General features: G+C 30.5%; 1 long non-coding RNA gene across 4 annotated transcripts in view; it reads right to left on the bottom strand.

Moving 5' to 3' along the window:
* Positions 1 to 19: 19 nt before the first annotated feature.
* Positions 20 to 25,939, bottom strand: part of LOC136969545 (uncharacterized) — a 99,463-nt gene continuing 73,543 nt past the window's right edge. For all 4 annotated transcript variants that reach the window (XR_010879836.1, XR_010879837.1, XR_010879839.1 and 1 more), the window contains 2 exons: positions 6,576 to 6,667; positions 20 to 976 (listed from right to left, as the gene is read on the bottom strand). This is a non-coding gene — a long non-coding RNA (uncharacterized lncRNA). The remainder of the gene's footprint in view (positions 977 to 6,575; positions 6,668 to 25,939) is intronic.

Here is a 25,939-nt window from a genome sequence, read left to right as displayed (position 1 = left end):
AAGTCAGTCCTTATTCGTCTTTACCGTTACGTTACGCTTCCTTTATTAAGTTTATTTATGCAAAAATCAACCATAGTAGTGCCTATTTCACACTTTCTTACAATATAAATTATAAAAACGTCGTCTGTATATATGTATACATATATACATATACACACACGAGATACACACACACTTATTTTTCCCCTAGCGATCTGTCATAGGGAAAAGTCATATAACTTTATTTTCTGTTAACATTCTTTGTAAATTCAGTTCGTTATTAAAATTTTCGACAAATAATAAAAAAAAAAAGTTTTGTTTTTCCTTTAGATTGTAGATCATCCGAGTGAAAAGCGGCATCCGTCGGAAAGTGGAAATATTAAATGGGGGGATTTTTTCCTATCGTGCGCGCCCTCTCGCGATAGTTGGCGTATAATTCTTTGCGCGATAGAACTTCCCTTTCAGAAACGGAGTCGTGGCGGTTCTCACGATAATCGACTGGGACGAGTCGTTCGACCGATACCGGAACCGCGTTTTTAGTCGCCCCGACAAAAGGTGTCGCTTACGTAATTTCCGTTTTGCCACGGTTTCTTTGGTCGAGTTGCAGACGGAGACTATATTTCGACCAATTACTAGCGTCGGCTCGTATGTGCGTTTTCTATTATTTCTCGTCGCTCCACCCGACGACGGGCGGAAGAATTATTCCGAACATCCTCTTCGCCGCGGCCTTCCGCTCCATCGGATGCCATCCGTGCATTTTTCTACTCGTATTATTTATCCCGTAATGCGCCAGACAATTAGCAGTTTCCTTCCAAGCGTTTTGACTGTGTCGCCACCTGGTGGCGTAAAATAATACAATTAATTCCATATAAATTTTATTTGTTAAAAAAATAAATAAATATTCTTTATCGTTTCATCGAGTAGGAACGGATATCTTATTAGGAATAGAGGAAACTTCGGTTTCCATCGCCGTCTTCCGATTGCCTTACTCTTCTTCCTGAAAGGAAAAAAATCCTTGATATGCTTCTTTGATGATATTATTATTTTTTTAAATACAATTCATTTAATAATAACAACTCAAAAATTATACTTTCAAAAATTAATTCGATGGGTTAAAAAAATGTGAATCTTGTTCCGCGTTTTAAGTTAAAGAAATTCCCCCCATGCCTACTGGAAGGGAAAAAACTCTAAGAAGTCTACGGAGGCAAAAAATACTCGAAAGATAATTAAAAATATTTTTTCTTGGAAAAAAAATTCCGTTTCCCCGATGGCGATTGGATGAAAAAACTGCTTAGAAAAAAATCCGCTTCGACATATTAGTAATGAATTTAAGTAATGGCGATTAATTTATGGAAACAAATCGAAGAATTGCAAATTACTCCGGTGGTTAATTGACTCTTATAAAAGTAAAAGATTAAATTTTTCTTTAAACTTAAGTTTTGCCTTTATTAATTTTCTTTGTGCCATTAAACTGGCGGCGCGCGGAATCGGGGAAAAAAAGGGAAAGAAAAATGACAAATTTGGTGGATGGCGGTCGTTATCTCGTTTGTTAATACGACAAAAGCCAAAATCGTCATCAGGTAGATTAAAGAATCTTTGCTAATTCCCTTTATCATCTTTATTTTTAATTGATAAACACAGCGGTTAATTAACATGTTTCTGGCTGCAGCGGACGAAAAAGGCAGAGACGGCAGAAGCGCACAGCGATACGTATTGAGTGTAATTCAATGTAAGCAGTCATTCTGTAAACCATCAAGGGTGACAGTTGGCTCGGTCGCACTCCGCCCCACACTCCGACTGATAAGAAATAATCCACCAAAACACTACCACTTCTTGGCGTAAGCGGTGACTTTAATCACGCGTAATGACTCTCCCCCCTTTCCTACCGTCTAATTAACTTTGGGATCTCTTGCACTCTACATATTTCACACGAGTGACACTGGACACATGCTCGGAAGGGCTTTTCCTTTAGCCGTGGGACTAATGAGGGCTGCAATTCATCTAAACGCTGTTACGGATGGCTGCCTGCGACCCCACCCACTCTAATGGATCACCCGAGCCGGGAGAGGTTAGCGATTGGTGTCATCCCGTCACTTGTCACCCTATCCGGACACCAACATGTTTTGTTTGCGGCCCGCCAGGAAAAATCGCTTCATTTACTTAGAGGTGGAGTCGCGTTAAGACGTGACATCATCCGGCCGCGGGTAATTTCCCAAAAAGATTGTAATTAAAAAGACATCCTTGGTGGGTTTTAATAGCGGATGAGGAACAACCTTTATTCTCATCATGTCTGCACGTTACCGGCTCGTGCATCTATTAATTTTAACGGTTCGTGTGCCGTTATATTGTTCGATATTAGTTCCACGCCGCGCGTCGTATATCCTTCTTCCGCGCGCCCGCCACTTGGAAAATTTTTCCAAATTTCGACGTCGCCTGTTTATTGTAATTATAAAGACGATAGCGACGCTCCTGGGACATGGCCAGCCTTTCTGACGTCTCCGGACACGTCCGACTTATAAATAACTCAACGTCGGCACCACATTTTGCATACGAAATGTTCCGGTAAAGTGTTTATTACAAAACAATACGTGACCGGTTGGGTGGGTTACGGTACGACTCGCGCCTACCTGGAGGCCCGGCACCCTGCTCCCATCCAGCCTTCAGACAATTAATTTGTCCATTATCTCAATGAGTTGGGTTAGAATCTACTGTCAGCTACTCCACCCACTAGGAGGATGATTCCGGGAAACTACCGTAGTTATCCGTCTGTAGGAGATTTTATACGCGACGTAGTAAAACACACACATCTGACGCGCATCTGATTTACGACGCCGAAATCATTTTTTCTCCTTGCCGTGCGGACCGGCAAACGGACGCCCCCTATAAAAGAACAAATATATTCTTCCGCCTGCGGCGTCTTCGGTGGCCGGTGGGCTTTTTATATTTATAGGCAAGGCAGCATCCATATCGTAATAGGTCTACAGAGTATTGTAACAAATTTATACTAATGGAATATCGAGTTGGGGCATCTGTTTAAGCTGCCGACCTCCTACGTTGTAAGCGCGCAACGTGATGTTGACACTCCCTCCATCTACCAAGCATTGTTTCCTAACTAACCACTAAGCTATTGTGGAGCATTTCTCGGCTGCACAATGTTATACTAATTGAGGTACATAGTTTGATAAATTGTTAGATGGTGCTAACTATACTAATTAATTCATAGCGGACACACAATGGAAAGACATCCGGCACCCGTACCGTTTTTCCACTTTATTAACCGCTCTTCATTTAATTATCCGTCCCTAAATGCGGATAATGCCTAACGAGTTTAAAAGAGACCCTCGGTTCTATCTATTACACTATAATAAAGGGGGGACGGCGCGAAGTATGCACGAAACGCCCTTCGGGTGTCTCCGGTAAATCGAATCGGAGTATCCACGTTTCGTCGTTAAAATTTAATTGTTGCCACATCGGAATTATTTTAAGAAGCGGGATAACATGTAAACCGCGTCTACTATTTTTCTTGCAGGAGTGCCCCCGCCACGGTAGCGCTTTTAAATAGTAAACATTTGCCTCTTTGCATGTAAAACCGGTTCGAGTAATTTCCATTCGGACATTGACAAATGACTCAATGAAGTCGAGTAAAGCCGAAATTACACTCGGGGACAAAAACATAAGGAAACTGTAAATAAAGAAATGTTTGCTAGCTAAGAAATCGTATTTCTTTCAAAGAAATCTAATTTGCATGAAATTACACAACTGCAAGGACCTTAACGCGTTGTTCCACGCCCGCCTACCAAATGGAATTACTTTAATTGCCGCCAGGATGTAAAACTGTATTTTTCGAGTATTTAAAATTTATTCGCCCGAGTTAAAAATTGAAACAAATGCCTCGGGCGCAAGCCACCAAAGAAAACGAATAATAAAAAAACAACCAAAAGAATACATTCGATTTTAATCTGCTTAAATCTCCGATTTGCTGCAGCCTTTATTGCAACGGACCCTTAACTTTTAAAAGAGAGGAAATGAAGTTCCCATACAGAATTTAAACATTTCTTACCCTAATGAAAATCTTTCCGCTTTCGTGACCGTGCGCCATCTCCCCGATTTTTATCCCTTCCTGCATTGATTAACCGTGCAGACGGCCACTTATATTCCCCACGAACAAACCGCGAAATTTAATGTTTCGCAACTGATGAGGCTTTACTCCAACCAATAGTTCGGGACGATAATGGCAGTACGATGTTTGTTTTTAATCAATCGCAGCCGAATATTTGGATGTCAAAAGTGTCGTCTTCGGTGGCAAACGCAGTACGATCCCATCCGTTAACTGTGTTAAAGCGCAGTTTCCACTTCGGCCGTAACGTTAAGTAACGAGGAGGAGCAACGAAAGGATAATATGGGATTTGCATAGGAAGAAGGTGACCGATACTTAGAGGAGGAGGGCGTCCGAAAGGTAGCAGCGAACACACTTATATGGGAGTGGAACGGAATGGTTATCGCGCGGTAGTCGGGCAACCAATTTATTTCTCTCGGCAGTAAATACAATTACGGTGTGTTGAAAAATCTGTCAGATAGTTGTTTTTCAGCATTACACACTCGACACACGTATCTGTTGAGGCTGCCACAAGAGAAATACAGTTGGTAAAGTGTGGAATGGCTCGACATCTATCTCTTGTGCTGCCAGCCACAACTACTAAATGACCAATACCTGCCAGACTGAAGTGACCGCACTAAATTATTTTATTCTCCCCTCATTCGTTGTGTTGCCCTCTCGTCTTCGACGGTGGACGAAATAACTTTAAAAGTGATAAATTCTGACAATATGAAATTCCTACGTTTATTTCGAGTCGACTTCTTTTAAAGCTTAGTGGAGCATGAAATGGCCGAAAATGTCCGGCCCGAGCGCGTCCGAAAAATACAATCCGACGTATGAGACTTTTTTACATTGTCCAGTCGATAACGAATCGATAGAGACTTTTGGACAGGACCCGCAAGAATGCCATCAAGCGCATTCCAGTTTTGTATACTTTTTTCGCAATCGGGGGACGAGAAAAGAGGGAGATAAAAGGACGACTATTCTTGTTTTGGAAAAACAATTTTCTTTGATTTCCGAAAGGAATAGAGCGTTGCCGCATTTTCAAAAGAACGCTTCATCTGTTGAAAATGATTTTGTTTGGTCTGTGGAATTTTTTTAGTTCCGGTAATTTAGACGGACACAAAACACGCAAGAATTCAACTGGTTGACGTCATTTTTATAGATTTATCAGGCGAGCTACAATGTGCAGGCCGACTTTTATCGGCGGAGGTGCCGAGCGTTTAGTCAATGCCGCATCTTTCTTTACACGGTGCAAAAGTGAATTGTTGTCGTGTCCTTCTCAATACTCTTCTATCCCGATAACAGGACCTCGTAAAACCAATTACTGTCAAAAACAACTATTACGCGAATATTACTCCTCCATCAAGCGGGCGTGCGGCCATTCAAATCCCTTTCCTATCTGGTTTCCACACTATATAAAACTCCGGATAACGAATTGGCCAGGTACGGAAAGAGGCAGCCCCTGGCCAATTAAGCAGCGCGTTACGAAATTTTCTCGATTTGGACGGACGTGTCGATTGAGAAATTAATTTCAAGTGGTCGAGAGTTTAGAAACTTTCTAATATGATTTTCGGCAACTATTAACAAAATTTGTCAAAGCAAATAGAGCTGGTGATGACATTATAAACCTTCTACCGAGCCGAAATAGAATATCAATTACTTAACATTTACAGGTGAAAAGTCCGCTATTGATAACTGCATGAATTAATGCCAGCCACAACATATCGCATCACTACAAAGGGAAAGTATCCCCCAAGGAACATGGCCTGGCCTCTGCAACCCAAGACAAATGGAGCATATTTCCTGATGGTCTCATTATTCTTTCCCACCACTTGTGGTCGCGCACAACCATCCAATTAGAATACTCAAGATTACACCACAAGACTAATAACCTTGTATTTTTGGCTTCACTTTATTATCCTTAATAAGTTTTAACAAGGACCGCAGCTAAAATCCGACGTTTGTACAATTCCAGATGATTTAGTTTAGTATCATACGAATAAAATAATTTTATAACAAGCTGTACTAACTAGTGGTTAGATATTTACTCCCTGTTTATCACGAGAGACAAATTTGATTAATCAGCAAGTCGTAAACTTGATTAGTCTTTGTCCCTAAATGTAGGAATGTGTGCTGAGTGGATTTAAGTGCAGATATTGTAGAACCCTACAACAAATCTAACAGGACGAAGTTAGCACTATTCTGTCCAGCTGCAAACATTTACACTCCATGTCTTGCATTTATAAGGTCACGTGCTATATAATATATTGTCTGTTTTATACAGAAGTCTTCTTCTGATACCCGTAAATTAATTTTACAATATTCCTGCGCTTTCCGGCAATTAAAAAAGAATTTTTATACTTTTAGTAAGTACATTTATTTTTTATATAAATTAAAACACGTCACCGACAATCATTTATATGTTTTCTTTTTTCATATCTACTGATAAACGACTGAAATATAGAGATTGAGAAAAATCATCCAACTATAAAATTACCTTGTTGCAGGTGGTCGACAGCTGTCAGTTATTTCTCAAGGTTTCTGCAGAATATGGATGAAACCGCGCTGACATATCTTATTTTTATAATCCTACAATAAAAATTTTGTCTGCTTACTAAATATTCTTCATTTATTTTTACTAGATTTAGTTGTAGAAAACCTCAAAAAAAGTACGAAGCATCGATGAAAAATTCTCTCTTTTTATATCTTATGTTTTTTCTATTTTTATAAATTATTAAACAGATTTTAATAAAATATAAATATTGTTAATCTGTTTTGACAAGCTCAATCGAAAAAAAATAAATACAGTATACAGTATATAAATTAACTCATTAAATAACGAAAATACTCAGTAAAAAATCCATAAAAAGTGTTGGTCGTTTTGTATTTTTAGAGAAAAAAACAATTCTAGTCGTGTTAACAGATTTTTAAATTATTTAAAAACCTCCAAAAGTACTTAAATTTACGACTACATAAAATAAATAATAGTTAAAACGTTTATAAAAAGTAAGAAAACTTTTTTCTACAGATATAAATAAGGTGTCGATGTTGCTGTTCCTTTCCCCGAATTCATTTCAACAAACTTGTAAGGGAGAAAAAAAGCACATGCGAATCGTTTAATACAATTAAATAAAGGAAATTGTATCGACTACTAAATAAATTAAACAATGTAAATATAGTTAAAAGTTTTAAACAGCTTGACACTAAACTATATACTAGTACTATTCTACAAACTATGTGACAACATTTACTATCTAGTAGGATGTATCATCAATCAGATTCAGAAGTTGCACAAAGATCTGTTACTGACACAATGTCTCTGATTTACAGGTAATTAACTTCAGTACGACCAAATTATCAGTCTAATTAATCCTGCTAATCCCAGTTACTGTAACTGTGGCTGGACGAGGACATGGCTAAATCTACATTCAATACAGTCAGCAAAATAATGCAGGGGAACAGAAATTGAATGATGTCCCCTGATTAACGAGATATTACAGGAAATTTGTGGCTCCAAAACCAAAGTGATACTAATACCAAATTTTGATCAAAGATAACAATACGTATTACACAATACTTTATATAAATATATATACACTTATAAACAACAACAGTATATATATATATAGGTATGTCTGTATTATTCTCAACATTTAATTAATTTAACATTTATAATATTAAATTATTTGATTAAACTGGAATATTTTTACTTGATATTTGTATGGTTTCTAAGTAATTGATCATGTCAGATTTGTGTATGTTTAAGATGGTATTGATCTGCTTGTTTATTATTATTAGTGCTATTTATATAATGTGTTTGGTCTATAATGCATAAAATTTTCATTTCTCTATCTACATTATTTAATACAGAATGCGCAATTTGTTTAAAAATTTATTTTACAGATATTACAAATCTCTAAATGTTAACTAATGATGTTTTAACACTGAATTAATTATTTTTAAATTATTACTTTTTTTCCCATAATTAAATATTTTTCTTAATTGTGAAAATTTAATGCATCTTTTAAGTAACTTATTGAATTTGAATTTATTAACAAAACGGTTTGTTCCTTTTGTTGATACTTTTAATTTAATTATCCTCATTCTTAACTGAATAAATTAATCTGCTTGATGTAATTAATACAGTGAGAGTAATGTACACCTGATATATAATTAATTTTATTATATATATTATGATATAAAATTTTATTTTCAATTTAAAAATGTTTTTATTATTTGATTTTATTTAAAGTATTCAACATCATAAAAAAAAGAGGATAAATTCATATAAGTGATGACAATGCATGAAATAAATAATGAATTTAAAATTAAAAAGGGAAAAAAAGTAAATTGCATTCAGTTTAAGATGATAAAAATAAATATATTAAATTTAATAAAAATTTAAATATTTTACAAACATCTTGTAAAAATTTTTAAAGTTTAAAATATTATTTTTAAAGCATAAAAATAACTATTTCTTTTAACTTATTGATGGTAAAATAATAAAAATTAATAAAAAAAATCTAATCGTAGAAAGACTTAATATTTTTTTTTCAAATTTTAGATACATATAATGATTAAATTCATAAGTTTGATTTAAAAAAAACAGCAGCTTGATTTTTTGTTACTCAAATGCTTTGATATACAGAAGATTTGCTTTATTAAGTTTTTTCTTTTAAGTTATTGCTTAAATTTAATAATTTTCTGATAAATATTAATATTTTTTTAAAATTTACCACATTTCACAATAACCAGTTAAATTATTGTTCTAAAGTATTATTATTATTTTTTATATTTTATGTTTAAAGAAATAATAGCTTGACAGATAAGATAATAACTGACTTCATTTATAGGAAACGTTCTAATTGTAAAAAAAACGATAAACAATATTTCTGTAATCAAATCCTAATTTATAAAGTCAAACATAATTTAATTTATTTTCAATTTATGCTTAACATCTTACATATTTAATTTAAATATCAAATAAAGAATTCTTTCAGACATCTTTTCAATTAATTTGACATTGTCGCCCATTTTAATATATATAAAGATTTATCAACAGAAAAATTGAAGATTTCCTGTTATACGTCTCTGTATAAACAGAAATTGGTAGGACATCCTTAATATATACTTTGTTGAAAAGAATCATCTTTTGTTGTAATAAACAAATTCTCTAATGAGAAAAGTATACAAATTCTTAATATATGTTTAGCGAATTTCGGCAACTTACTGTTGTCAGAGAATTTCATTTTTTCACATAGTTAAACAAATTTGTTTTGTAATACAAGTGTTATAAATAAGTTATTATTTACATAAATAATTTAAGATTTTAATCAAATTTCAAAATTCTTTCATATTTACAATCAAATTGCATCTAAATATGTTTTGTTAATTTGATATAGAAATTTATATAAAGTATTAAATAAATTATTTGAAAAATATTCTAATTTCTAAAACAATTAGTGTTTATATATCAATTTCATTTTTTTAAATTAATATTTAAAATAATATTTTTGTAATTTAATATTAATAATTTTTATCACTTGTCAAATAAATTTCTTAAGCTATAATTTTCTATATTTTGAGCTAAATTTATTAAATTGAGAAAAATAAAAATTGACTAATTTATATCATATATCTTAATATAATTTTATTTTATAATTTGTTATAAAGATCAATATGATATTTTAATATTGAATAAGGGAAATAAAGCCTATCTTTTTTTTCATTTGGAAAAACAGTCTTTCAAAATCAAATATATAAAATAAATGATTTGTTCATATTAATATTGACCATTATAAAAGACATCTTAATATTAAAAATATAACTTGGTGTTTTTTTTCAATGGTTTCAAAATAAAATTCATGTTTAAATTTTATTTCATTCAGAATGAAAAATTTATTTTCAAATAAAAATTACTTATAATTTATATATACTATAGAATAAACTTAATCAACATTTTTATAGAAAGTATTAAAAATATATAGAAGCTGAAATGTGAATCACGCAATTTAGAATTCAAATAAGCTACAAAAAATATTCAAATTAAAGCTAGATAAATTTATAGGATTAAACACAATCCAGTTTGAAATATGAACCAGACACGGAATGCCAAGTATACTCAAAATATTTACTAGTTTAAGGTTGAAAAGCTAACATATATGATGCAAGAACCATTATAAAGTTTTTAATCAAATGATAAATGTAAAATAATAGATAAATAAATGCATGATGATTAATACAATACTATCAAATTAATTTTATTATATATTTTAAGATAAAAATAGAAAATATATTTCTATATATTTTAGCAAGCCACCTGTCTATAAACATGGTTTTAAATATAGATTAATAAATGCAGAGTTAAATTTTTTATATTGATATTGTAATATTTCATCTGTTATTGACTAAACAAAATTTATATTTAAATCTCATGATTATGCACTATAACAAAGATGAAAAGAGTTTGCAGATTTAATATGGCCTAAATATTATTTTAAACTGATCGTGATAATATAACACAACATAACTCGACATACTATATTTTCTTTATAAAAAAACAAATTCTATTTTCTTTATTTCTTTTACAAACAAATATATATTTAGACTTAATACATATGATATTAAATCACTGAAAATGCATTAGCTATAAATCACTTTACGTTAATTAGATGATTTGTTATTCAAAATACTTATACATACAGTACCTAAATTAAAAGTTTTTCATTTAAAATAAAATTGGCAAATTCCAAGATCAAAATGATTATTATACATTTAATAGTTTAAAAACAGCAAATCAGGTGTTAATCAGCCACATAACATCTGATTTCTTTCATTTTACTTAAATACCTAAAAATAACCAGTAATATATTTTTATTTCAATATTTATAATATTTCTATATAATTTTAAAATCTCCAATTATTTAATTTTGAATCTGGACATCTGAATATAATTGATTTCTATAATAAGATATTCTACAAACTCAAAAGTTTACTTAAGGATTATAATCTATCATTAGTATTTTGGCTTTAGTGGGAATAGTAGGCATACATCATTTGAACAATTATCATTTATTATATATTTACTATCCAACATGTATTGTATTATAAATATAAGCAAATCCATAAATATTAACAAAATTTAATATTTATACATTCTTACTCCTCCTGATGAATGTATGGTGTTTCTCCGCATCATTTGGTAAGTGTTTGGTAAAATAAAAAGTTTGTGCAGTGCTTTAAGTAGGGATAAAAAGTGTACTCAAATAATAACACTCATATTAATATTCAAGTCTCTTTTTGAAAAGATTACTAATTTGGCTATTTTGATGTTAAAATCTGAATAAGGCAGTTTGATTCAAAATTAATTATATTTTTATTAAAAATACAATAAAATAAATAATTTATAAAATTAAAAGATTCAAAATTTAAAATGAATATATTTGCAAGGCTGTCTGGTCATGGCTGAACCACTTCTTGCTATCAATGTTATGAATACAACTTTAATTTAAAATCATCCACCAGCATAATAACACTATCAGACCAAACCAATAGACTTTTCTTGGGGGAAAGGTAGAAAGCAATACCTATGAGATTGCTTTCCCTCTTAACATGACAACTGCCCTCTTCTTTTGGCCAGGCCATTTTTCTCCCTTCCTACATCCCTGATTTGTACAATATTAAAGAGAAAATTCAAAAAAATATTTTTCAATCTTCTGAACATCCATTCATAATCACAAGAACACAAATAACAGTAAACAAAGTCAACTTTTCTCTATAGGCTCTTCTCTGCTTATATATATTTAATTAATTTAAAATAAAAATCTAACAATTAATAGAAAATTTTAAAAAATCATCCACAGAGTTCATTAGAAGAATTAATTTTTCTATTTGGCTATTTAATTATTCAATGTTTAATTTTAACATATATGACTTTTCTAATTTCCTACTCCAGATTTACTAACATTTAAAAAAATCCAACATTCATTACACAAAATATTTTAAAATCTGAAAGATTAAAGATATGACAGACATTTCTATTTCAAAATTTAATTCTCAAAATGTTTAATCACAGGTTATATTTAACTATTAACTAAAACAGGATTACAATTGATACATTATAGTTTATATCTGTATTAATAACAGATGTTTTTTACAAAAAGCAGGTAACTTTTTTAAATTGATGATTTCATTTCCATTGCCTTTTTTGGCAATGGAAATGAAATTATCAATTTAAAAAAGTTAGCATGTAAGAATAAATTTAAGAACAAAATAAATATAAACAATAATAACAAAATAAGAATAAATTAAGAACAAAGTTAAATAGTCCTATCGGAAATCAAATTAATTATTATTATATCTAATACTTTTAAAGCAATTACCAGTAGTGTCATTTTTAGAATATAATCAATCTACATGCAGCTTCATTTTTAAAATAAAGTTAAATTACTTCAAAAGTGTTAAATGGTATAAAATTAGTTTTACTTCTAATAAGATTTTTTAATCTATATTCACAAAGTTTAAACAGTTTAATATTTTTTATTGTACAAAGTACATATCTAACTAATTCTAAATTATAAAAAGAAAATGTGAAATAAGATATTTAATTCCATGAAAATATTATTATTGTTATAATGACCAAGAAAATTCAACCAAAAAAAAAAATCGGAGGCAAATGTATTAATGCACAAGATTGTGAAATGCCAACTTCAGCATGAATACTTCTGTTTAGAAACAATAGTTCAATGAAGATTGTAGATGGTATAAAAAAACTTAAAAAAGTTAAAATAGGAGAAGCAGAAAGATACAATCTGAAAAGTACAATGTACTTAACAAATATTTGATGGTTGATAGAGCACTACTCACTGATTAAGAATTTCAAAATCAAAAGATTATATACATGAAGAAAAATGACAATGTGAGAAAAACTAATTGGTATATTTTCAATATAAAATTTGATCTTAATTGGCATTTATTATAAGTATTAAAACATTAATTATATTTTCAGTTATGTTATCTTAAATATAATTGAAAATTCCAAAATCTGTCTTTCTACTATAAAAATTTTTAAAAAAATTCTTAAAATTTTAGAATATCACTAATATAATAAAAGATGGATATAACACATTTTAATTATTATTCAAACATATTTTATAAAAATATATATTAATTATGGAGTACTGTTTTAAACCAAAAAAACATATCTTAAAATCAGTATGTTTTATTTTCTAAATTAAGAATTAATATTTTCACTTATCTCAAACAAAATATTCAATTTCAATAAAAAAGATTCTATTTTTGATCCAAATTATTTTGGAGTATCCAATATATTATCTAAATGAATGTATCTTTAATTGAATATTTAAGGTAATTAAAAACATTACTTCAAAAGATACAAACATATTGGTCTAAAAATGCATAATTTATTCATAAAAATACAGTTTAAGAAATTTATATTATTTTAAATTATACAATATTTTGTCACTGGATATAATATACTAAATTTACCGTTAATAAGTATATAAATATACATATAATTGATTTTTATTTTATCATTCGTTAAAATATTTTTTGAACATATTAACATATTAAAAGTGATATTGAAATTCATATCAAATTACTTAATTTGATTATTTTTTAAAGTTGTTATTTTTCTGTACCAAAATTTATTTTTATCCTTAAATTAATGAAATGTAGATTGCAAAAATAATATTAATATAAAATATTTGTTATGATTTTTAATTCAATTTTGCTTTCCATTCATATCTTGTCTTTAGTTTTTAGTGTGTTAAAGACAAAATGAAAATAGAAGAAACAAATTAAGTGAAACTCATAATTTTTGAATGTCATCCGTGGTTAATGCTTGATTATTTAAATATACGTACAATGTTAATATTAAACAAATATACTTCATTTTTATGTAATCAATGCACTAAAATTTGATATCACAAAACAAAAGACATCAAATGATTATTTATAGTTGTTATATTAATGATGATATATCAGACAATTAAATGATATATATCATATCAACTAATAACTATTTTACGAAGTGAAAAACTTAATTAACTGATGTATATATTAAAATTAATGGCAAAAAAATATTCAGGATGAATGAGTAAACCAACTGTTCTAAATAGAAATTTGCTTTATTATTTTTATAAATCTGTTATATTAAGTATTTCTGTTTTAATCAAATTCTCATAAAATTACCATTACAGTTAAATTGCAGATATTCAATATATTTGTTAACAAGAATATTGTGGCACTCTTCTAGGGACACTCTAGGTGGTGCTTAAATCTTTCCATATATTGTATAAGACACCCTGTCCTATGTAGACACACCTACTTTTGTACCTCTACTGTGTGTACTATACATTAAACTATTCCAACTAAGCAGTTCCTTTCTTTACCTTGTTACCACACACTACACCAGCTACAACTATATTATATACTTATAGGCTGTTTCAATGTACTTTAAAAACAGAAACATGTTAAGAGATATTTTTTAATATTTTTATAGATTTATAACAATATTTAAATTTATAAAAATTACTTTCTTATTTTATTTTACAATAGTTTTTAATTTAAAGTATAAATTCAAACATCTCAATAGTAAAATAAATTGGATTAATCTAAAATATCAATTTTATCAATAACATATTATTTAATAGCTTAATAAAATATATTCCTTTATAAAACAGTTCCCAAACTATGACCTGCAATGTGATCCAAAAAAATTAGAAGTTTTATAAATTATATAATTCCCTAATATGTAGAATTTGCTCAGTTATTTCAAGTCAAAGAAAAGAATGCTTCACATACTTTTTAGATAGCAATTTGGATTTTGAAAAGAGCCAAAAGTCAGCCAGAGCCATGACTGGAGAGTAAGGATTCTGCTGAACTTGTGCAATACCATGTTTTGCAAGTAATGTCTGGAAGAGATACAATCCAAGGGTTGGAGCATTGCTATGATGAATGAACCAGTCACGAGACTGCCAGAGCTGTGCTTGAACTGAACAGCATCTCATAAGTGATATAAAACATTCAGATAGTACTCATTTGTCACAGTTTGTCCATGAGGGGTGTACTCATGATGAACTATGCCCTGATGGTAAAAAAAATAATCAACATGACCTTCATATTGCTGTATGACTGCTGTGCTTAGTTTGGCCATGGAGACCATGGCATTTTCCACTGGGATGTTTGTGCCTTTGTCTCTGGGTCATACATGTAGAACCAGGTCTCATCTCTGGTTATAATCTTCATGAAAACAGTATCCATCATGTTCCACCATTTTCACTTCTTCATTAATGTGATGATAACAGTGTATACCTGCAACTATCATAGCTGCCTGCAGAATAGGATGGGCGTGCCAAAATTCACATATGTGCAGTAGAGTCAAGGTCACATGATGCCCCGCTTGCAAAGAAAAAATAAGATTGATATACTTTTTAAATCAGACCTTGTACAAATTCTCATCTTCTTACATGAATAACATAAGATTACATATCCCACACAAACACAGCTAAATGACCATTAGATGTTATACACACTTACTCTAGTGAATAACACTCAAATGGAGTTTGGCCTAGACCAGTGGTTCTAAACCTTTTTGAAGTCACAGAACACTTTTGAATATCAGAAAAATTAGTGGAACAGAAAAAAAAATCACTAAGATCATAAAATAACAAAAAAATAAAACATGAACATACCATTTTATTAAAAATTATAGATTACAGAATACATAATAATAAAAACAGTAATTAAAAACTTATATTTGTAAAAGCTAACTAAAATAATAAAACTTTTATAAAAATGGAACTTCTTTAAGTCAATTATAATGCAATACATGAGCTAATCAGGTTTTGCAAATTTCTTCAATTTCAGGTCTACTATGTGATATAGCTACCCTCACTTCTTTGTCTATATATGCAAGTCTTTCTCATTTTTTGAGTTTTTATATTGGTGAATGTGAGATTCAAGCTCATACAAATATTACATTGAAAACTGTAACTGATTATTTGGATTGGACAAAAATCGAAAATTCCTTAAGAGTTATTTCAGAGAATTTCATTTTTTTAATATACCATCTGTTGACAAGTTGTTCTTGTATCAAAAATTCACAACTTGATAGGTTAACTGTGCTGAATTGATTTTATATCAAGTCATAATTTTCTGTATTTGAGGAAGGAAAGTAATTTGCAATGTTTTCTTCCAATAGTGCTAAAAGTTCTGTTATAACAGAAATAATTCCCTTAACATTTTTATTACGAGGTTCATATTTTTTCTGCTATGAGAGTTTTCAGAGATACTTTTTCTAAAACATTGCCATTTGTTAGTGGATGTCAAAATATCTTCATGTTTTCTTTGGATATTTGTATTAAGCTCTTCAAGTAATTAAAAATATCTGTTAAGTGTGCCATTTTAACAAACCAAATATCATTTTTAAGATATTTTATAAAAGCATTCATACCTTCATTTTAGAACAAGTAACATAAAAAAATTTTTTTTAGCAACAAACCAAATATCATTTTTAAGATATTTTATAAAAGCATTCATACCTTCATTTTAGAACAAGTAACATAAAAAAATTTTTTTTAGCAACAAACCAAATATCATTTTTAAGATATTTTATAAAAGCATTCATACCTTCATTTTAGAACAAGTAACATAAAAAAATTTTTTTTAGCAACAAACCAAATATCATTTTTAAGATATTTTATAAAAGCATTCATACCTTCATTTTAGAACAAGTAACATAAAAAAATTTTTTTTAGTCAATTCCTACTTAGACACAACAAAGAACCAACTTAGACACAACTTAGTCAACAAAGAAAAATTTTATTCTAGTTACTTTTTATTAAATAATTACAATTAATATAAATATGTATATACATATGCTAAATATCTTATATAAGAGAAATTTTTTTCTCCCATATAAAACTAAAATTAATTAATTAAATTTAATTAATGAATTAATATTTGAAAAAACTGTATTGTCATCCACTACAAGTTTAAAAAAATGTATTTGAACTTGAGTGGATGAATAAAAAGTATTTTATTAATGATTGAAAATTTGAACAAGATATATAAATATATATAGGGAGAGTGTGAACTAATAATAGGAATTTAAAAAGGCCAACAATTCATTCTTAAGTTCTAAAAATGAACACAGCACTTGACCTTGAATCTTACTTCAGCATACAAAAGCAAAGATTTATACTGAGTTTCCATAGATATTCAAATTTTAAAAAAATCATCTTAAATGATCATGACCCTAAGTTAACATATTTACAACTTGGTCTAGTATAGGTTTTAATGTTGCTGGCAATGTTTTTGAAACTACAGATTCTCTATGCAAAAACATTGCTTAGATATATTTGAGTTTCTTGTCTTTGCAAGGATAACAAGAGAAGTTCACTGCAAAATGCAAGTTGCATTTTGTCTGCATTCTAAACTGTGAATTTACACTGGTTTGTCCAAGCATAGTTTCAGCTAGAACATTGCATTCATAATTTAGCAGAACACTTGTAACAAATTCACAGAACACAGTTAAGAATCACTGGCCTAGACAAATACAGAATACTTCACATAGTAAAAAAAATCCTGAAAAAAGATGATTTTGTACTGGAAATGGAGGCATCAGTGAATCCATGGATAAGGGGGAAGTCTACAAATATTTAGGATTCCAAGGTCCAAAATTTAGGATTTAGGATTTAGGATTCCAAGACAAACTCACAGAACATGCAAAAACAAAATAAAAACTTAAAAAAAAATGTACAAAGGAATACAACAGTATATCAAACTCAATACTAGCAACACAGCAGAATGCAAAACACACATTTAAAGTAATCAACACATAGACCTATGTCATCTCAGTATTGAGACTTGTACATTAGATACAGAACTAGAATAATTCAAACAATACTAAAAAAAAAGCACTTTAAGCCATCCATAGAAAGGATGTCTCTTCCTCATAAAGAGGGATAAGACCTCACAGATATAGTAAATCTTAACTACAAACAAATACAGACATTATGAGAATTTTTCTACATAAAACAAAAAATATTGCAATTACATAAAGCTATAACTCTTATAGATAACAATAATATAACATTAAACCTATACAACACTGATCAGGATCTAACACAGTACAAAAAACACATATCATCATCAGGATGCCTACCATGGAGCTCTTTCCAATCTAAACAGTAGGCATCCTAACAATCTCAGCCGAGATCATGTTAATACAGAAGGATTCACAGTTACCATACAAAACAAAGTCATAAAATTCTATGCACAGAAAGCTAGAACTTCTGTAAATAAGCTTCACAAAACCTTTCACTTTTTTTTAGCAACTTCTTTAATTGATTAGATAAGAGAACGAACACTTTTGGCTATTTTTAATGGCCACAGACTGCAAACCCACAGATGATGGCTATGTAGACAAACTCCATTCTCATGTAGCAAGATTCACGCACACCTCCTTGGCCAGGAAATGGGGGCTTAACAACGTGATGGTAGCCTCTCCTGACACTCCCAGGCTGTTTGCATTTGCCAAAACGCACAAACTGACCCCGTCGCTTAGACCGATCCTGGATAAAGCCAGATCTCCTATGTACTTTCTTGAGAAGGCCATCCACAAGATTGTCTCTAGCCGTTTGAAAGGCTATAGGTTCTCTATCACCGATTCCACTACTTTTGTGTATATGTTACGGCAAGCTGAGGTGGGGCAGGATCCACACATCACGGTTTTGGATTTTGTGTCCCTTTTCCCTTCGATTTGTCTACAGTCTTGCTTCTACGCTCTGAGGGACCTTCTAGTTACCAAGAAGAATGCACACAGGCTTCGCAATCTGATTTTGGAGCTGGCACATCTCATGTGCTACACCTCGATTTTCCAGTTTAATAACACCTCGTATTTGCAAGGTCGGGGAGTACCCATGGGCAGCCCCCTATCGGGGGACCTATGCGAATTAGTTGTGCGGCAGTTAGAGGGGAAGGTGTTACCCAAATTCTTACATAACATAAGTCTGTACAGCAGATATGTTGACGACATCTTTATTCTTTGGATAACCAAACCAAATGTAGATGATTTTCTGGCATGCATGAATGACAACGCGTACGGTCTTTTCCTTAACCTTGATCAGTTTAGTGACTCACACGCCCATTTCTTGGATGTTAACATACGCTTCAGTGCTGGCAACATTGTAACGAGTGCGTATCACAAGCCGGACTAGGTGCCGCTATATATCCCTGCGAGCGCATTCGACCCCTTTGCTTACAAAATTGCAGCCTTCAAGGCCTTAACCAGGAGGGTGTACACGCACCACACTAACAGGCGTGACACCATGGCAGAGCTTAAGCACTTAGAAGAAATTGCTGTGGCGCATGGCTACGGTAAAGGTTTGGTCTGCAGCCTAGCCCTACATCCGACCCCACACTGCATTCCGGGTGCCCAGTCTGCAACGAGCAGCACCCAGCATCCTGTTACGAAGGGCAGGCACATGGTCGTCCGTTACTGCCAGCAGCTTGACCCCCTATACAGGGAGATAGCTAGATGGTGTCACATCAGTATAACTTATAGGAGATCCGGCATGATTTATGACCTGCTACATAATGTTAAGGATGTGATCGATTGTGACAGGGCCCCTGGGGTTTATTCCATCCCCATCAGGGACAATAGGTTCGGTAGGGATTTAGTTTACACTGGTGAAACTGTTCGTTCTATGCAGAAACGATTATGGGAGCATCAGGCAAACCACAAAAACAACAGGTGCACCACGGCCTTACAATGTTAGTTTCCAACCTGGAAATTCAGGTGGACTTCCTGAGCATGATGTTAATATGGCGTGCCTTCCGTTACAATCACATACGGCACCTGGAGGCATAGGAGATATATAAAGCCAGCGTCGAAGGCACCTGCATCAACTTTAAGAATGGGGACTCGGTTGCGCATGCGTGGAGGTACCTGTTCAAAGAATTCGAACGGTGCCGAGCGGAGAGGTGAAACACGACACGTATGTTGTTTATTTTATGGGCAACACCATTCTGGTGGTCTGGTGGGATGACCGTTAGTTCTCAACCCAAAGAAGGCCTCAGTGGAGGCCGAAAACGTTAGTGTTGTATACGATAGAGAACCAACTATGAAAGGTTTTAGTCTGTCTCTGTGTTACGCACTACAGTGTTATTAGAAGAAGTCATTTATTGTTGTTACACAATTGGTCAAGAGCTTTTCTTTCTCAATGCCTCATGCTACATACATGTTTTACAGGAAACACTCCAACATATATATATTTTTTAAAAGTTTTGCTACTGTTGTCCATCTGTCCATCCTTCCTTCATCTCAAGAACAGAGTTAGATAGATGAAAGACGAGACCCAATATGGAAACTTTAAAGGCAGAAGGCCCCAATTAACTATATATGAACTTCTGATGCAAACCAGATGTTATTTCAATTCAAAACTTTCCCCCTGAAAGTTTTGAATTGAAATAATATGCCGGTCATCTATTAACTGCCTTCCCTTGAACACAGTTAATAGAAGACCGGCACGACTCTATTCTTAAAAGGAAAAGTATGATGTACATGGGCAAGACACTACAGTACTAATTTGAAGTGGAGTGCACATATTTTAAATTAAACAAATGAAAAATATGATTAAAAATTGCAGCCCAGTATTGTGACAATGTCACAATAAATAATTGCTCGTTATTATTATAAATTTCTTTTCATCTCATTCACTTTTAGTTCTACAGAGATTTTATATTGGGCTTTAAATATTATACCTAAAGTTTATTAATTAGTGCAAGTATAATTTTTGAGTAAATATCTTTCAATGTAATAAATTTTAAATATTAACCATATATAAAAGAAATGAATTTAAATGAGCAATTATTTATTGTGACATTGTCACAATGCCATGCTGCAATTTTTAATCATATTTTAAATTTATTTTATTTAAAATATATGCTTTCCACCTCAAATTAGTACTGTAGTGTTTTGCCCCTGTACATCATACTTTTCCTTTAACAATAAAATCATGCTGGTCTTCTATTAACTGCTTTCAGGGAAAAATTTTTTAATTGAAATAACGCAACTTCCCCATTTGTATCGAAAGTTTGTATATAGTTAATCGGAGCCTCTTTCCCATAAGGTTTCCATATCTGGTCTCATCTTCATCTATCTAACCCTGTTCTTGAGATTAAGGAAAGACAGATGGGACAATTTATAGATATACAATTTTTTCACATTGCAGCCCAATTATTGACGATATTTTCTGAAAAAAGTTAAGTCAAAAGTAAATAAAATTACTTTATTAGAGCACTGTTAAAATTAAAAAACTAAATATTTTGTTTCTGGGACCCATAAACCATTTTCAAAGAAACATTTGTACAAATAGCAAGGTAAAAGTTTATTTTAATTGTACAGATGTTCTATCAAAAAATCAGTCTATGGACCTGAAAATGTTTAGATTAGCATTTTTGGCAGTGCTAATTTTTTTCTTTCTTAGCTTTTTGAATTTATATAAAAATTTTTTGCTATAACCAAATAATATTTTTATCATAAAATATCTAAACAAACATTCTGTTGATTCTATTGATTAATCAGCAATTTTATAAAATGTCATCATATGCTTCACTCAGATAACCAACTGTAAGTTCATATAGGAAATCTGAGTACAAATATTTTATATTAGACTTAGTCCATTATTTTTTAATGAGTAAACTAGGACAATATAATAATACAGAAAGATTATATTTTAATCATATTTAAATCAAAGTAAAGAAACCTGTAATAAATCATATCAAACAAAAACAAAAGTACAATTAATAATATTTTTTTCCCTCCCCAATCAAAAACAAGTTGAAAAAACTTTAAATGCATTGAAGCTTCCATCTTTTTCTCCCTAATTTGAAACAGTTATTTAATGCATTTATTTATTATAATAAATAAATACAAATATATTTTCTTTCATTTTTATAAATGTAAATAAAGATCGTATATCTTTTTTGCTTAATAAATCATTTTCAAAGGAATGATATTTTTCATAAAGCAATGATAAAGCATGCATTCACTTAATGATTTGATATTTAACATATTTTTATAATAAAATTAATTTAAAAGTTTTAGGATAAATGGCTATTTCAAAAGAACATGTTTAATACTGAATATACAATAAAGTAAATAGAATTGTATAGTTTGAGACACATTTATAAAAATTTCCATATAAGTTTAAGAAATCTAAAGGATGATTCATACCTTAAAAAAATCTTTTTGTATAGTTAATATCTATTCTCTATCTGATAATTAGAATGTTACACATATTATATATATATAAAAGGAGAAAATCAATTCTTAGAGAGGAAAAAGTAAATAAAAATGTACTATAGTTAAATTACTTAAGTTTATGTTCAGTTTTTTCATGATGCAAACAAAATCTATTTATGTATTTCTAAATTGAATTTTTTATATAGTGTTTTGACCAAATTTTGTTCAGGAAATTAAACTGTCAATTTTCAAATATCAAATATATTAACTTTAAACTTCTAAACTCCTCATTTTTTTAATGATCAATATATGGATTTTAAATTTTATATTTGATCCAAATAATTCTCTTGTTTTAAATGCTACAATTATTATAAATAATTTTCTTACTTATAAAACATTTGAATTTTTAATTTTTTCTATTTTACAGAGATTATAAAATTATTTTATGTATAGCATTTACTTATCTAATAACATATTTCTGTTAATTTTATAAATAATAATAAATTTTTATTTATTATTAGTTTTTACAAATGAAAATAAAATGTAGTAACTTTATATTTTTAAATGTTATTCTATAGTCTCCTAATAATACACTGTCACAAAAAATTACTATAAAAAGGCTTTAAAACAGTTTTTTTTTAATTAACACCGAATGTTTGTACATTAAAGTATCATTGAAATCCTTTCCAATTGATTCTATATAATCATTTTGAACATTAAGATCCAAAATTTTACCCCGAAATATATTTTATTCTTACTTTTTCTTCACTTCAATATTCAATTTATTAAAAATTCAGTACATCATAAAAATAAATCAAAATAATTTAAAAAGATATGCTTTCAATTCGAAAAAATAAACAAACTACCTAAACCTCAAATATAGGTTTTTACCACAATGTCAATGTTTAACATTTAAATATTTTTCAGCTGTTCAAATTCATAGAATTTATGTCAAACAGAAAGAATTTTAATTGCAGTACATATTCAATAAAAATACTGTATAATATACTCTTTGTTATCTGACATAAATGAAACTGAAAGTTTGTTGGATGATATAAAAATTAAGCAAAACAAATGTACTTTTTTGTTCCAAATAAACTGTATTTATTTGATTCTAAAGTATACCTCAATTTCTACACAGGTTTTTGTGAAAAAATAAAAAATACTGATAGTAAGATTTATTTACAAAAATTTTCATTCCAAAAAATAAGAAGTAACAAGGAATGAAAAATTAATTTATTAAAAAATTCTTAAATACATAAAGTAAATCTTAATTGCTCTCACTATCACATTATGAAAATGAGTCATCAGTCGCACTATCACAACTGACTTTGGAATCAGTGTTGGCATTGTCATTTTCCCAAACTAAGTTGTCTTTTGTGCCATCCATTGCATTTGTAATGTAGCATGTTTTAAAGGAATGAATTATTATTTCACTGAAAACTATCTTCAGGCAACAGATACCCATTCCACAATTTTTGAAGCACTTGCCTTCTTTATTTTTCCAGAAGCAGTTAAAGCATGGTTTTCCAAATGTAACCAAATTTCATATTCTTTTCTTACATAGTTCTTAAAAGATTTGTTGATGAAAAAAGATTCCAATTAAAAACTACTGGTTGGATGATGAAATTAGATTAGGGATAGGAGACGTGGTATAGAATAGATTTACTTTAAAAAATTGTCTTTTCAGATAAAATTTAACCACCTTTGAATGGTAAACCATCTGATTCTCAGGGACATTAAAACGGCAAAAGAAGTGAGACAATGCATAAAAAATAATTTTAAAAATTGCATGCACTCATGCTAGCAACCTTGGACATTGTAACTTTGACCCAAAAATAATACTCAAAAACAAAATCATGGACCCCTAATTTTTATTATATTTTAATTTTCTCATTTCATATTATGTAAAGTGACAAAGTGTAATCACAATCAACCAATCAAATTTTGAGAATGAACTCAATTCTATAAGCCACACAGAAAAGTCTTTGCTAATGTTCCACCTCAATTAAAAATAGTGATGATAATCATAATAGCAGCATAGAAAAGATTTTTGAGATATTTTTTTGTATGATAACTTTTTTTTTTACTAAAACATTCTAAAAGTCTCTGAAAAGTACATATTCAGAATTAAACTTGTAAAGTACTATTTTTAGTATCTTAGGAAACCGACACTAATTGTGGTCGGTAAAACTTCCGTTAACCTAACGGGTACTTTACACGGATTCGAGATTAGTTTGCCAGGCCTGGGCTTTTAAGCGTGCACCGAAAAATTAGTAATAATAATGATAAATATCAAGTCAAATCAAAAGTTCAAATATATTTAATTAGTAACTAGAATGTACTACGTACAAATGTCAATAATCCAAACAAAATTTATTAACGAAAATCAACAAGTCAACCCGACAATAAACTCAGCTACTTAGTTTATCTTAAAATTAATTCTCCTTTGAAAATTCGACAAATCAAATTCTTAGAAACTATGAACAAAATCTCTTACTAATTAAACGTCTATCCGTCACCTCACTATACGAAGAAACTATTTCCTCAATCCTTTCGATATCGTCAAATCGTCAATCGAACTCCTCTTTAACACCTTGGATCGTCCAATTATCAATCTGGACTTCTATCAGAAAATACTTCGCTTTCGAATTTACCTCGCTCTCAAAGTCGCCTCGATTTGGAAATCACCTCTCTCTCCTTCGGTTAATGTACGGGTTTTATACTGTGAGGTGACGTCACACTTGAGCTGAGTTACTCCCCTTATTTACATACTTAGTTGCTAACATTAATTTTCTTTTCTGGCAGCTTTAAGTTTCCGACAAAGCTTATAAACCGTTTACAAAGTATTTATCATAATTTTCTGGGATGTTAAGACGGTTTATCAAGTATTTCTTTACTAGTGAGTGTGGGGACTCCCCCTCCATTTTTTTTTCTGCGGACTGTTACTTCCGCCGGGCAGCGCAAGTGCGCAAGATTTTTCCTACGGCGCTTATTTCTCCGTGAGTTGTTTTATCTTCATTTTTTCATTACTAACAAGAGAGTGGTGGGGAACCTTCGTCCTAAATAAACATAAACCCCAAACAAAAGATAATAAAACGGAAATAATAATAAAATAAAAATAACGCTTGGACTCAGTTCCTTACAAACTCTTATTATTTGTATTTATTTCTTAACATTTATCATATCATTAACTAAACACACAAAAAATGCTAAAATAAGGTGTAACTCCAATATAGTTATCTAATGAATGTTCATTTTAGGTAAATACATACTTGCAAACCTTTAGAATAGGGAATAGTTGAGATGTTGGTAGAAAAATGCTGACAGCATAAAATGCATGAAAATTCTTTATTAACATTGATATTGCACAAGGCTTATATTAAATACCTTTAATAAACAAAATGTAATTTTATGTCTGCATATGACATTATGTAAAGCTATTGCCATAAAATAAACACTGTCAAGAGTATAGCAATAGCTTTATACTTTTTAACATCACAATGTAAAAAAGGTCAAGTATTTTACAGGACAATCATAAATATCCACACCCAGATTTACCATGTGTTCCATCTTGATGTGTCATGAGT

This window comes from Centruroides vittatus, unplaced genomic scaffold (genome assembly GCF_030686945.1).
Source record: "Centruroides vittatus isolate TY-2023 unplaced genomic scaffold, ASM3068694v2 contig_18, whole genome shotgun sequence".
Lineage (NCBI taxonomy): Eukaryota > Metazoa > Arthropoda > Arachnida > Scorpiones > Buthidae > Centruroides > Centruroides vittatus.
This window is presented reverse-complemented; position numbering and strand designations above follow the sequence as displayed.